The sequence below is a fragment of the Lycium barbarum genome, chromosome 10, assembly GCF_019175385.1.
Source record: "Lycium barbarum isolate Lr01 chromosome 10, ASM1917538v2, whole genome shotgun sequence".
Lineage (NCBI taxonomy): Eukaryota > Viridiplantae > Streptophyta > Magnoliopsida > Solanales > Solanaceae > Lycium > Lycium barbarum.
The window spans coordinates 112358208-112372305 of NC_083346.1; the positions used below are offsets into that span (position 1 = coordinate 112358208).

Consider the following 14098-nt stretch of genomic DNA (forward strand, 5'->3'; position numbering starts at 1 on the left):
ATCTTGAGTTTGGGACCGGGCTTAGCACGGGCCCTCACGTAATTAGTATATATATATATATATACACACACATAGTGTAGAGAATATATAAGAAAATTATATTTAGTAACATTTTAGTTTAATTACATCTAGTAGCTAAATGTTGTATTTTAATTACACAAGATAACCAATTCAAAACCCATCTCCACTTATTCCATTATATCAATTTTTCCCTCAACCCTCTGTCATCTCCCTCAACTCTCTCTTCCATTGTATCAAATTTCCTCCATTCTTTTTATTTTTCAATTTCTCCTAAATCTAACAGTTAGCACAACGATTCATAGAAGCAACATCCTATTACTGGTTGGGTTTATTGCAACCCAAGTGAAATCCCTTAGATTTCATTTGCAATTTGGTCAGACCAAATGTATAGCTGAAGACATCAAAGCCATGTTATGACTGTTGGCAAGTACCATATTGTTAACTCCAATGAAGGTTATCCTTTGCCTGATACTCACAAAATCACTGACAGGGTAATTTATCCGACGGAGTAGCCGTCTACGTCGCCGGTCATCTTCTCCAGCGTCTTCGATCTCGGTGGCGGACTTCGCCGTTGATGGTGGTGGGAAAGAAATAGTTGATGGCGGACGACTCGAACGATCGCGCCGTTGCCGGATCTGAGTATATTTGCTCAGTTCTGAATGTATTCTCAGATCTATGTATTTATCATTGCTGTTGCTTGAGATGTATTTATTTTTGTGTTGAATACATAGAAAGAAATGATTTCTGTTGGATCCTTATCGGACGACGTCGCCGTTGGTGATGATGGAAAAATCTCTGACGGTGTATTTTTAAGATCTGAGTGTATTTTATTTCTTGTATCTCAAATCTGAATGAGTAAAATAGAGTGTTTCTTTATGTATTTTTCACTTGTATTTCGAAGGAGATTTTTTTGTATTCAAATGAATACGGTGGATTTTGAATACAACTGAATATTCCTGTATTTTTTTTGCATTTATGTTGTTTGAATACAGCCAAATTTAAATACAATAAGTTGAATACAGTGTAAAAGTTGTTACGAATGAGTACAACCAAATTGAGTACAGCGAAATACAGTCGAATTTGAATACACGTTACTGTAGCTACGAAATGTAATTAATAAAAGTGTAGCTATGCCTAAAAAAAACCCCAAAAGTGTAGTCATTTATGTAAGTTGCATATATATATATATATATATATATATATATATATATATATATATATATATAAAAGCAGGTCAAATGCCAACTGACGTGGCACAACGCAAGGGCGGGATTTCCATTTAACTTTTTTCTCAATTTTTGGCCTTATCCACTTACCTTCCGGATTTATGCCCTCTATCCAAAAGAAAAAAAGAAAGAAAAGAACCTAACAAGTCGCGTCCTTGCCTTACGTCTCTTCTTCTTCGCTCTCCCAGCGAGCTTTAACATTTACTCTTCATTTTCACATCACACCTCTAGCACTACCATAGTTGAAGCCCTTATTACTGAAAGCATAAAAAATCCATCATCGAACAAAGCCAACAGTTCAGAAAACTGCTTCTCAGGAAGACTCAATAATGCTTATTGTAAAGCCGATAAAACATTCTGATAAAAGTGGCAATCCCTTCTACCTTTGCGCATAACTAGGTGCATTGAGTTGTGTTAGATCCGTAATGGCTACCTATCATTGATCTTTACCAAAATGATGTATTAATTAAAGGAGGATTCTCTTTCTATGATAAAACAAATTACATATTGTCTGTTTACATTGACATATTTGATATATAATCAGCTACAATGTAAGAAGATTTTTAAAAAATTGTGTTGTATTTATCTTGAATGCTATGGTATTGGACGACGACATTGTTTGTGTGGGTTAGCATGGCGTTGTTTACAATGGAATTCCTTTTTGCTCTTCTTTGCTGCAAACCTCTTATTATTCCAGAATTAAAATTGATGCATGCATGATTCGAATAGTCGTATTGGTTCACAAATATCTTGAATTATGCTGTCATTTTTTTTTTGTACACAATAGTTAGGTGTCTGTTGATTCTTTTTCTCCATGGTACTCATTTTACCATGTATGCGTAGTGAATGGTTTTTATGTTTGCAATTATTCTCTGAAAATATACACCCTCTCATGAATTAAAAGTTTTATTTGACAAGTATAACATTGTGTCCTGAAGTTTACAAATATTAGATACTACCCATTTCCTCTGTAAGCATCATTTAGAAATACTGTGGATATAGTCATTTCCCATATATACAAAGTTATGGGAAATTTAGAGTGGTTATGAAGCTACTTCCGTTAATGTGCTGATTCGGGGAGAGCCTCAATGCAAGAATATAATCTAAAGATTAGCTAAATAGTAGATATCCAAAAATCTCACATATGATATAATGCCAAATGGTTCTATCAATTCTAAAGAACTGCATAGAGGACCTGAACAGTGGTTTCTTTTCATTAAACTTTTTTTAGGATAATCTTTTGCAGAAAGACTAAACCTGGCCTCTTAGAAGTGGTTGATTAATCAGATCGGGATAGTAGTATTTGTTGTTTAAACTTTGTTTTGGTCTAACCTCTAAGGAAGGGTAAAAACTTAGAGTCTGTTTGGATGGGCTTATTTTAAGCAGCTTATAAGCTGCAAACAACTTATAAGCTGCTTTAGATAAGCTAAGTCAAACAAGCCCAATTATTTTTTTTGAACTTATTTTAAGCACAAAATGACTTTAAGTTGGCTAGCCAAACACTCAAAAAAGCTGAAAACAGCTTATAAGCAACTTATAAGCCAATCCAAATGGGCTCTTAGTGACTTCATCATATGGCTTAACGGACTTCATATTGTTGTAAAACCAGATACTAGCTATAGCTCCTCCTGTAGGACTCAACATGTATACCCATTGTTTATTATAACAATTTGATAAAATTGCTGATCCTAAACTTCTTGCCGGATTCATTGATGCCTTTGAGATAGGCCTGTTCATCACAATAGCAAATGTCTGCGGTCAGGCAAATATGTAGAATGTAGAAGAGAAGACTCCAAATAATACAACTATAAACCATTACTCTAGTTCATCGATGAGTTCTAAGATCATGTTAAGTATTGCATAAGCCCATCCAGAGTTCCCACAGGTAACTTTCCAATTAGTTTAACTACTACTGATGATAGTCGGAAGTATTCCTCCACTTTGAGTTTTTCATGTTTATTTCCTGAACCTATTTTATGAAAACATGTACCTTTTAAGCGCAGCAAGACATTATGTCAATTTCTTTAGGCGAAATGTTTTTAGAAATCAAACACTTTCAAGAGCATTTGATTTTCAAATGTGATGGCTTTAGAAATGTATTCTGAAATGAGTCCAAAGGAAGTGGAGAAACTGAAGATATCTATTTAGCATACCAGGCAAGAATAGAGTTAATTGTGACTATAGCTCCAATGACAAGTCCAGTGAGTTCTCCAACCTGCATCTGCAAAACAGAGAGAAGGATAAAGTAAGTGAAAATTCTAAAGTCCTAGGACCTTAACAATTGAAGTAATAATGAAGAAACTAAACAACAGTTATTACTAACAGCCTGATTATCCATTGCAATGCCTACAAACAACAAACGTGAGGTATAAAGTGATCAAGAATTCTAATCCAAGATACTGCAAGTCTTACCCTGTTGAGATTGTTCCTAGAAATTGAAGTTGCTCTTCCTTGAACATTAACTTATAGTGCCAATTTCTAGAGTTGCACCCACGACTTGTGCTAATACATATGCTGGGTGCTGGCACCTGAAAAGATGTCCTTTCTTGCTCATTCCTGTTTTATTTTGGGTGAACTGAGAATGGAGAAACTTACATGTCTCCATGCAGTCCTCTTACATGTTAATACATTGAAAATTATGGTGATTGTGAGATTCTTTATTTTTAGTTTTTTTGTTGTTGATTTGTGTATTCTTTTCTAATTTTACGATCTTTAGGTATGTTTTTTCCCAAATTTTGAGCATATAACTATTGTCACTTCAACTTAGATCGTTTTTTTTTTTAAAGAAAAATAGGGATCGGGGTGGGGGTGGGGGGGGGGGGGGGGGGGGGGCACTGACTAGTTTATTAATATCTCATAATTAAATAGTCTAACAAAAAACTAATCTAAAACAAAAAGGAAACAAAAAGACTAGAAACAAAAGCAAAATACGAAAGCACAGCAATGAAATTGACGATCTCCTTTCTTCATCTCTTGCTTTTCGGTGTTGATGCTTTCGATACTCAATCGGTACTTTGTTGTGTTGGGTAGATGATGCCTTCCATGCTTTGAATTTATTCTGAAATCGATTCAAGATGTTCCCAAAGACATGTCTTTTCCTCCATTTCTTTCCTTTCCATCTCTGATTTGATGTTTTTTGCTCTTCGGATCTAAGACGGTGCTGGTGAAGGTGCCGCTGCAATTTGCTCTTGTTCAACCCAAATCGAAGATGTATACACCTTAATCGTTGATTTCCCAGAGGTATGACTCTTGTTTCTTCCTGCTGCTGCTTTCCTTTCCTGGAGCTGTGGCTTTATGTGGTGGGTAGATAGGTCACTTGTATTGAAAGTATACTAAGATTGAGAGGTTATTGAGCAGCAGAATGAGCACCTACATGTGCTAATACCACATGCTTTTCAATCGCCCATCGACTCAGTATACTCCCAAATACATGTGTTTTCCATTCTAGTCTATTAAAACGTCTGTCCTTGTAGCACTTGTGATTTTGCTGAAGTTGTTGTTTGGGTATGGTTCTGCTGCCCTTGTTATTGTAGAACTTGTGAATGCATTTGACTTCTTGTTATTTCCCAGAGGATTTGTTGTTGTTTTCCTGGTTATCTACCTGCTAATGTGACTTCAATGTTAGTCCCCGTTGGTGTTCCTTCTTTAGTTGCTCTTTGTAATTAACACCTGTAAAATTAAACAAACAGTTAGTAAAAACTTCCTCAATGTTCTCCTCCCATAGGATTTGAACATGAGGAATCTCTTCCCCTTTCCTTCCTATTATCAACTCCTTTTGCATGGTCTGATTCTTAGATAAGGCTCGATTAATTTGTCACTATACAAAATTCTTCTGCCTTGACTGTCTAGTTCCTAAAAGTTGTTAGCTTCAATCGATCCTTTATCTAGTGCCTGATTGGCAAGATGGTCAGCCAATTTATTCCCTTCTATGTAGATATGAGATATTGCCACTGTTCTTTCACTCATGATTTTCCAAATCTCTTCCATAGTGGTAACTATCTGCCATGGCTCCTCCCAAGTCCTTTGTACAATATTTTTAAGCAATAGAGAGTCTGTTTCAATTAGGATTCTGTCCTCCTGAGTTGTCTCTATGTACTTTAAAGCATATAGAATTGCCAATGCTTCTGCTTGGGTGTTAGTGCGGAGGGGATTCTCCAGTTCCCTAGCCTCTGCATGAATAATATCTCCACATCTATCTCTCACACAGAATCCCCAAGAACTTCTACCAGGGTTTCCCCTTGATGCCCCGTCTGTATTCACCTTGATCCATCCATTATCAGAAGGTTTCCAAATCACTTTGGTCACTCTAACCGCATGATTATAGTGATGTAAAGCCTCCACTACAAGGGATATACTTACAATTCCTTATCCTTACCTTTATGAACAGAATCAGGGAATGCATTACCTGATATATCAACTTTGTGGTGAACTTAGATGATTTCATCATCCAACTACATGAGTTTTTCTTTCTAAGTGTTCTTTTTTTATTTTCTATTTAGGTTGGCATTCTTCAGAGGGAATAAATTTATACCTTTCTCTGCCAGTTAGGGGAATTACATTTGCTTCGCTTTATGGGACCCCTGGATATTCTATAACATCGAATAGGTTCGTTAGTTCTACTTAGAGTCTCTAGAGTCATACCTTGCTTCAATTTGGCTAAGTAAGTTTTCTTCCCTCTGGCTGATTAAATTTTATATCTTTTATTTAAATTTAATGTTTTACCTTTTATATTGAAAAAAAATATTAGATGTAATTAACTTATAAAAGAGTAGACTCCAAACATATATGCATGAAAATAGTGGCTTTCCGGGAACAAAGGTTAGTACTTTTCAATTCTCCGGCCTAGAGTTGCAATGATTTGCTCTGCCTTTTTAAAAAGAATCTCTTGATTCTACCTTTTATCCTTACATTCCTAATATAACTGAAAATGAAAACCTCATTGCACTATCTCAAAAAATCATTACATTTATTGTTAGCTACTCGGAGGTTTTCTGAAAGATTTCACTTTCAAGCTTCGAATTTTTTTCTAGCTTGCTCCAATTGTTATATTAGTAGCTTCTGAGTTACATCCATATAATGAGACTAAGAACTGATTTCTTTATTTTTCCTAATTCCAATGTCTGCGTTGGTGTTTTCCACAGCTCTCACATTGGCCCTTATTTAAATAACTAGCTCTTGGCGCATCGAGCATATCTCAAACCTCCAAAAGTTTGGTTGTAATTGTGATGCATTTTTTTTTACGATAAAGACATGAGCATTTCAAAGGTATTACTGGAAAGATTGATATGGCAAGACAACATCTAATTCACCTGCAGCAGCAACTGAAGCTCCAGTATAGTGATACACTAGCTAATGAAGAAAAAGAAGCTTTGGTCCAACTAGAAAAGTGGTCACTTACTAAAGAAAGCATTCTAAGACAAAAGTCTAGATTTTAGTTGGATTAAGCTTGTGATGCCAATACCAAGTATTTTTCAGCAGTGATGAAAGAGAAAAGGCAGCAAAAACAAATAGTAGAACTTACCTCTTTGACTGGACAGAAACTGACAGATGCAAAGGCAATCCAAGAAGAGATCATACAATTCTATAAATCACTAATGGGGACGTCAACATAATCATTACTTGCGGTAAGCAAAACTACCATGAGTAAAGGTCCAGTTTTTAGTCACCAATAGCAGGTTGAGTTGTGCAAAGAGATTACAGATCAGGAGATCTTAAAGGGCCTGCAGTATATAAGAGATGATAAAGCACTTGGCATAGATGGTTTCAATGCATTGTTTTATAAAATAGCTTGTCCACTTATTAAGGAAATATATTTGTGCAGCTGTCCATGAATTCTTCAACACCACCAGCTTATACAAAGCAGTGAACTGTACTCTCATCACCTTATTGCCTAAGGTTCCAAACCCACAGACAATTAAGGAATACAGGTCCATTGTCTGATGTACAGTCCTCTACAAGTTGATAGCAAGGGTCCTAACAACAAGAATGAAGAATATCATGCCTCATATTATCAGTGATACCCAAGCTAGATTTATTCCAGGGAGAAGGATTGCAAACAACATCATCATGGCACATGAATTGGTCAAACGTACTCTAGAAAAACATATATGCTAGAATTTGCTTAAAGTAGATTTGCAAAAAACGTATGATTCAGTTGAATAGGTTTTTATAGAGCAAGTCTTAACAGAATTGAAGTTTCCAGCAAATTTCATTGGTTGGATAATGTGCTGTATGAAAACAGTGAGCTACTCAATTACCATTAATGGAGTTGTTATAGATCCATTTGAGGCAGCTAAAGGCTCAAGGCAGGGGGATCTAATGTCCCCTTACCTTTTTGCAATAACAATAGAGTACTTGAGTAGATTTCTCAATGAATTGGCAGATAACAAGCAATACAAATATGATCCCAAATGTGTCAAAGTTAAATTAACCTATCTTTTTTTTGCAGATGATCTTTTGTTATTTCCTAGAGGTGACAGAGTCTCTATCCAGTTGCTCTATGACAAATTTGACTTGTTCTCCAAAGCTTCAGGTCTCAAAGCAAACCTAGCTAAAAGCAACATTTATTTTAGAGGGGTGGACAGTGCTGAACAAGAATGCATAATTCAGCAACTTGGTATTACACTTGGGCAACTACCTTTCAAATACTTGGCTATTCCACTATTTACAAAGAAGCTAAGCATTCTCCAATGGTAACCTTTGATAGAAAAAATTGTAGCAAAAATAGCTTCTTGGACAGCCCAAAAAACTGTCCTATGCAGGTAGAGTGCAGCTAGTCAAAACAGTGGTGTTTGGGATACAATCCTACTGGGCACAAATCTTTTTAATACATTCCAAAGTAATTAAGACCATAGAAGGGTATAGTAGAAGTTATATATGGTCGGGTACTAATGAGATTACCAAAAAGGCACTCGTCTCATAGAGTAAAATGTGTTAGCCAAAGGCTGCAGGAGGACTTCATATGTTTGATCTAAAAATCTGGAATAGGACAGCTATAACACCTTGTGCATTCGGGCTAGAGTTCGACTTGTAAGACGGGGGTATAATGGAACCAATATGAGGAGTATAAGAAGTGTTTTGACAACTAATCAAGTTATAAGAAGAGTCATTGGACAAAGCAAAGTCGAAAGCCACTCTATAGAGCATATTTTCAAGTGAGTTTGCAAAAGGTTTGACTTCAAGTGACTAGTACCCCTTTATTAATTGGGAATTTGGTAAAACTTTCTTAATTAAAGTTGTAGTCCTTTTAAATACCTGTCCAACGATATATTATGGAGGTTAATCGGGCATCTACACAAAAAGTTATGACCGTTTTATTGAAGGGTCACAGAGTAGTCTGCTCACTGAAAATTGCCATGACTAAATACAGACCAAATATACGGTCCGTATTTTGAGATACGGTCTACGGTTCATATATATGAACCGTATTTAGTGAGAAAATCACCTCGACATTATGTTTTTGTGCCATGAGAATATACGGTCCATAAATACGGACCGCATCTCAAAATACGGATCGTATTTATGGTCCATATTTCTCCCGACGTAGTTAAGTATAAATACACCAGTTCAGTCTTCTAACTCTATTTTTCATTCCTTGAAGCCCATCAATCCAAGACATTAAGGAGAGCCCTTCCAAGTCAATTCTAACATGTATTCATGTAATCTAATTAGGAAATCATTATTTTTAACCTAGGGTTTTCAAGAAAACCCACCTCAAGGCTCAAGGTTTAAGCTTTTGGAATTCTATTACGAGTTTTGGAGCAATCACGTTCTTCCCCACAATCAAGGTTTCTAACCTAGGGTTTCTATCTACGTGTGGAATTCTAGGAGATCAAAGGTTTAAGCTTTAGGAATTCTAGGAAATCATTATTTCTAACCTAGGGTTTTTATCTATGTGTGGGAATATCACTGTTCTTCCCCATATCACATTCTTCCATGATTATACAAAGTTCACCCAAAACTAGGATTGTAGACATGTTTATGATAACCCTAAGCTCATGTACCATGATATACCATGTTTGTATTGATAATTCGTTATTGTATTCTTGATATTTCGTTTTGGTTATTGAGAATATGTCTGTAATCCATGAAAACCCATACTTTGCATTTCATGGGTTCTTACATGCAAGATATGAATTATTATGCTTATTTTCATGAAAATCCTACATGTCTCCATGTTTTCACACAAGTGTATTATGTAATTATATATTCATGTTATGTTATACTTATAATTCATGTCTACATATCGTGTTTAAGAAAATCATGGGCTCAGATGCCACCTATTTTCATGTTCATGTTTTTAGGAGTTGCACAGATTATCGAGAAGGCTTAGATAGCCTGAAACTACGCTTGCCATGGTAGGATAAGGATCGCTCCGCGCGGTTAGGACAATTTTTTCATGTTTTATTGATTGGATCCTTTCATGTCATGTTTATGTCTCATACCCCTGGCAAGATATGAGAACGCTCTGCTGGTCGGGCCAGGTACCAGACTCCACATACCCACGTGGTGATTCATATTATTTATCCGTTATATTAATGCTCTCCCAACGATAAATGCGTTTACTCATATTATATACACACACATACACGCGCACACACTCATGTCAGATGATACTCGTGTTCATGTTCAGCTTATAGATACAGTTTCAGTTCTATTATTTTCATGTGTCATGCTTATTTCATTCAGTTACTTTACATATAAGTACAATTCTAATGTACTGACGTCCCCTTTTATTTTTCTGGGTGCCTACATTTCACGATGCAAATTTACAGGACGACGGATCAGCTCGTTAAGACTTTGCTCATATCAGCTATTGGTGAGCCCCATTCCATTCGGGATGTTATCTTTATTTATTTCATGTCAGTTATGCAGTTAAGGTATGTCGAGGGCTTTGTTCCAGTAAACATTTTAGCAATCAGACTCATGTCAAAGGTTTCATAGACTAGTCAGTTATGTGATGTTAGATGTTTAGAGTCGTATAGCTACGGTTGGCTCGGTATTTGTCATGTTTATTCAGAGTATTTCCGCATTATGTTTTAAACCAGTATTTTCATTACTATTATGAGATTTCATGATTACTTAGATCATCCATGTTTTATATTATATTCCGCATTAGTTCATACCCTATGTTGATTTAGCAAGCCATGTGGTTCGCTCGGTCACATGCAGCAAGGCATTGAGCGCCATGTTACGCCAGGTCATGGTTCAGGGCGTGACGTAGTAGTTGCGAAAGTATGTTAGGATCTAGAAAACAAGTTGGATAGGCTATGGATAAGGTGGATCCATGATTATTATATGAAGGATGCTCAGGTTGCACATATGCCCATACCATAACAAGCTAGTTGGATGGTACGGAAGATACTAGAGGCAAGCGTAACTCTCCAACTGATCCAAGGGGATCCACCAGCTACCAAGAGTAGAATTAACTTTATGTATTTGCAGCTGATTGGAAATCATCCCAAAGTCCCTTGGAAACATAAGATGGTTTCAAATGAGGCTAGACCAAAGCTAGATTCACTCTATGGGTGTATCTCCATGGACATTTAAACACTAAAGATAGACTAGCCAAGTGGGGTATTCATGTAAATCCAGATTGTGTTATGTGTGGAAATGCAATGGAAACCAGTGATCACTTATTCTTAGAGTGTGTTTGTGCCAGAAGTTTATGGCACAGACTAATGCAGTGGTTGAACATATCAATAGCCGTACCTTCAGGACATTCTTAGATGCAACAATGGATATGACAAAGGTCCAAAGGGAAAACTACAGCAGCACATATTCTCAAAATGGTTTTTACAGAATATATTCATGCTATCTGGGCTGAAAGAAATGCCAGAGTTTTTGAGCAACATGGACGAGATTCCAGCAGTATAGCCAGAGAAATAGCTTGTAGTACCAATGTTCGAGCATAAGTGAAACTCATAATAGTGTTTCAACAGTTATCATTTTAATTGTCGTACTTATGATAACGTAAATAGCTAAAGGGTGTTGATGTATAGGCGATATTTTTATTATAGATCAGCAAGCTGGGGTGTAGCTATGCTGTGGTACTTAAAGTTCATACTTGGTGATAAATACAAGTGATTAGTTACCCCCCCCCCCCCCCCCCCAAAAAAAAAAAAAAAAGACATGAAAAAATGAAATTCCAAATGTTCAAGTTTTCATAATCTGTAAGTTGGTTTAATTTCCTTTTTAGAATGACCTTTTTAAATTCTTTAGTTGATGCAAAGTTTATAGAGTTCTTATTTCTCTCGAGAGCTTGGATTATGATCTTTTCTGTATGTTTGAATCTCACAAGTCTACTTCTTATATTTACATTCCTTAAAGATATAATTGAAACTGAAATCCATATTGCAAATATTATTAGTTTCTTTGGAATTTTTCTGAAAATTTTCACTCTAAATATTTCTCCCTTTACTTTTAGTATTGTGTGAATTATACAAACTCCTTTAAACTACATTATGTCTTTGTTGTTTTGCGGCTTTTGCCTTTGATTTGTTTTTTCCTTCTCGTATGTTAGTACATTACAGCTTATGATAGGAAGCTTGTAGGAACTTTCTTTCTTCTATGCCAATATATCTTCTATTAATAAAGTTTCTTGGTGTTAAGTTGGTCATCATTTGTGAAAATCCACTCACATCTTTATGTTAGGGAAGTGTTATCACCGTAGCTTTGCATACTGTATAAAGTAGTACTAAAAAATATTATTGCTTGCAAAAATAGTCCACTTAACTGTGCAGAGACAACAAGTACCAATGAAGTTGGATGTTAAGTTGAACAAACAATTATAACGCAAAATATAAAATGAAAGGGTAACATGAAAAATAGTCCTTAGTTTGTCACCACAATAATACATGGGTGAAGAAGCAAAGGAAAATAGAAACGAAAAAAATTAAAGAGTGGAAAAACAAATATATAGTAATTAAAAAAATTTGTTCATAAAGCGCGGTAAGTTCCATCCTATCTAGTATTTATACCAATTCAATAAGGGAATACATCACATATCTTAATAAAAATACTTATTACTAAATCATACCCCCTTAGTTTCATAATAAGTGGTATTTTTAGCTCATTCACACCCCTTAAGAAATTGTTCACTCCTAGAAAATTAGGAGTGTTTTTACTAATTTAGCCCTAATCAAATTTTATCTCTTTTTAAGTTATTTCTTTCCTAGAAAAGCTACTTAATGATTTTGATTATGTAAATAAGGGTAATTTTAAAAGAATATGATCAATTTCTTCTTGAAATCCTAAAGCACTATTTATTTTGAAATAAAATGAAAAATCTAAAACATCATTTATTTATAAATGTTTTATAGCTTCATCATTATAAATTAGTATAATTTAATAAAAATGGCGGATACCAATAACTTTTTACTATTTTAATATTATAGTGTCCGATATAATTTGTTCCGCGAACTAAACGAGCATTGTCGTTGACTCGTTATGTTCATAGAGCCCGTTTGGATTGACTTATAAGTTGCTTATAAGTTGTTTTTAGTTTTTTTGGGTGTTTGGCTGGCCAACTTAAAGTCATTTTGTGCTTAAAATAAGCTCAAAAAAATAATAGAGCTCATTTAATTTAACCTATCTAAAACAACTTATAAGCTGAAAACAACTTATAAGCTGTTTTCAGCTTATAGGCATAAGCCCATCCAAATAGGCTCACAGTCACACAGAAAGTGCGTTGTGGAAAAAGAGGAAAAAAAAAAGCAAAAGAAAAGAAATGAAGCATTGACCTTTAATCCACGTTGATTGTTTTGTTGAAGTCTTCAAAGGAAAACAAAAAGTAAGTGGAAAAACAATTCGAGCCACAACTTTTCATAAGTTGCAATTCTAGAAAGTAACCAATAATATAATCTGTTTGAACAGAGGGTTTCTATTTTTCTATAAATAAGTTTACTCTATTTATACAACAAAAAGAATCTATACTAGTTTTGGCTCTTTCATATCCTGACATCAATGTTATTCTAAATTCATGAACCTGACCTCAATGGAAAAGAAAATACCAAATTTAATTTGCAAGAATAGAGACTTCATAAAAATAAAAAAAGAAATAAAAAAAAAAAAGAAATCAAGCATAACTTTCTTTTCATGAAGTCAGGAGGTCAATGAACTTAACATTATTTTTCATTCTTGATACTCAAGTACATAAATTAGAATATACGGGAACTTCTTTTTCTTATTTCCTTTTTATATTTAATTAATCTTTTGAATGGAACATTCGGATATTTTCTGAAAAGATGCATTCCCTAATGAACAAGAAAGTTGAATTGACTAATTTGATTACAACATAATTGATTGACTTAATGGAAGAAAGAAGGTTCATAATTTTCTTTTTTTGGTACACTGGAAGAAAAAAAAAATTACAGTCTTCAAAAGTGACACCGCTTAAGGCTGACAATAGAAGAAACTCCATATTCTTGAGCGCATTTTCCCAAATTATTAAATCTTCATCGTGCTTATGCCCTACATTTGCCAGGAAATCGGCAATTGATTATCCTCTTTGCAAATATGTTTTATCGAGGCCTTGCTGGCATTCAATAAAAATCTAAAACCTTCAACTTCTTGGTATCCTATTAAAGTAGCCACGGTGAGCCCTTTTATTATGCTCCATTAATCTGTGATGAGGCTTGTTGTAGGTTTCACCTTGTCTAACTATCCTAACAACTATTTTCGTAATGATATTTTGTAACAGCCCAATCCACTAGTGATATTGTTCGCTTTGGGCCTAGACCCTTACAGTTTTAAAACGCGTCACTAGAAGGTAAGAGATGCTTACTTATATATCCAGCACCTCTCCTGTGTTATGTCGATGTGGCGTCCTCGCCGAGGTTTGCCCCACCGCA

General features: G+C 35.1%; 1 long non-coding RNA gene across 4 annotated transcripts; it reads left to right on the forward strand.

Annotated features, from left to right (window-relative positions):
* Positions 1–4127: 4127 nt before the first annotated feature.
* LOC132614517 (uncharacterized) lies at positions 4128–11347 on the forward strand. 4 transcript variants are annotated; one of them, XR_009572329.1, is made up of 3 exons: positions 4128–4487; positions 5747–9730; positions 10022–11347. It is a non-coding gene; the product is annotated as an uncharacterized LOC132614517 (long non-coding RNA). The 4 variants fall into 4 exon arrangements; XR_009572328.1 differs by having other exon boundaries at positions 5747–7863; positions 9551–11347; XR_009572330.1 differs by having other exon boundaries at positions 5747–5907; positions 6389–11347.
* Positions 11348–14098: the final 2751 nt, after the last annotated feature.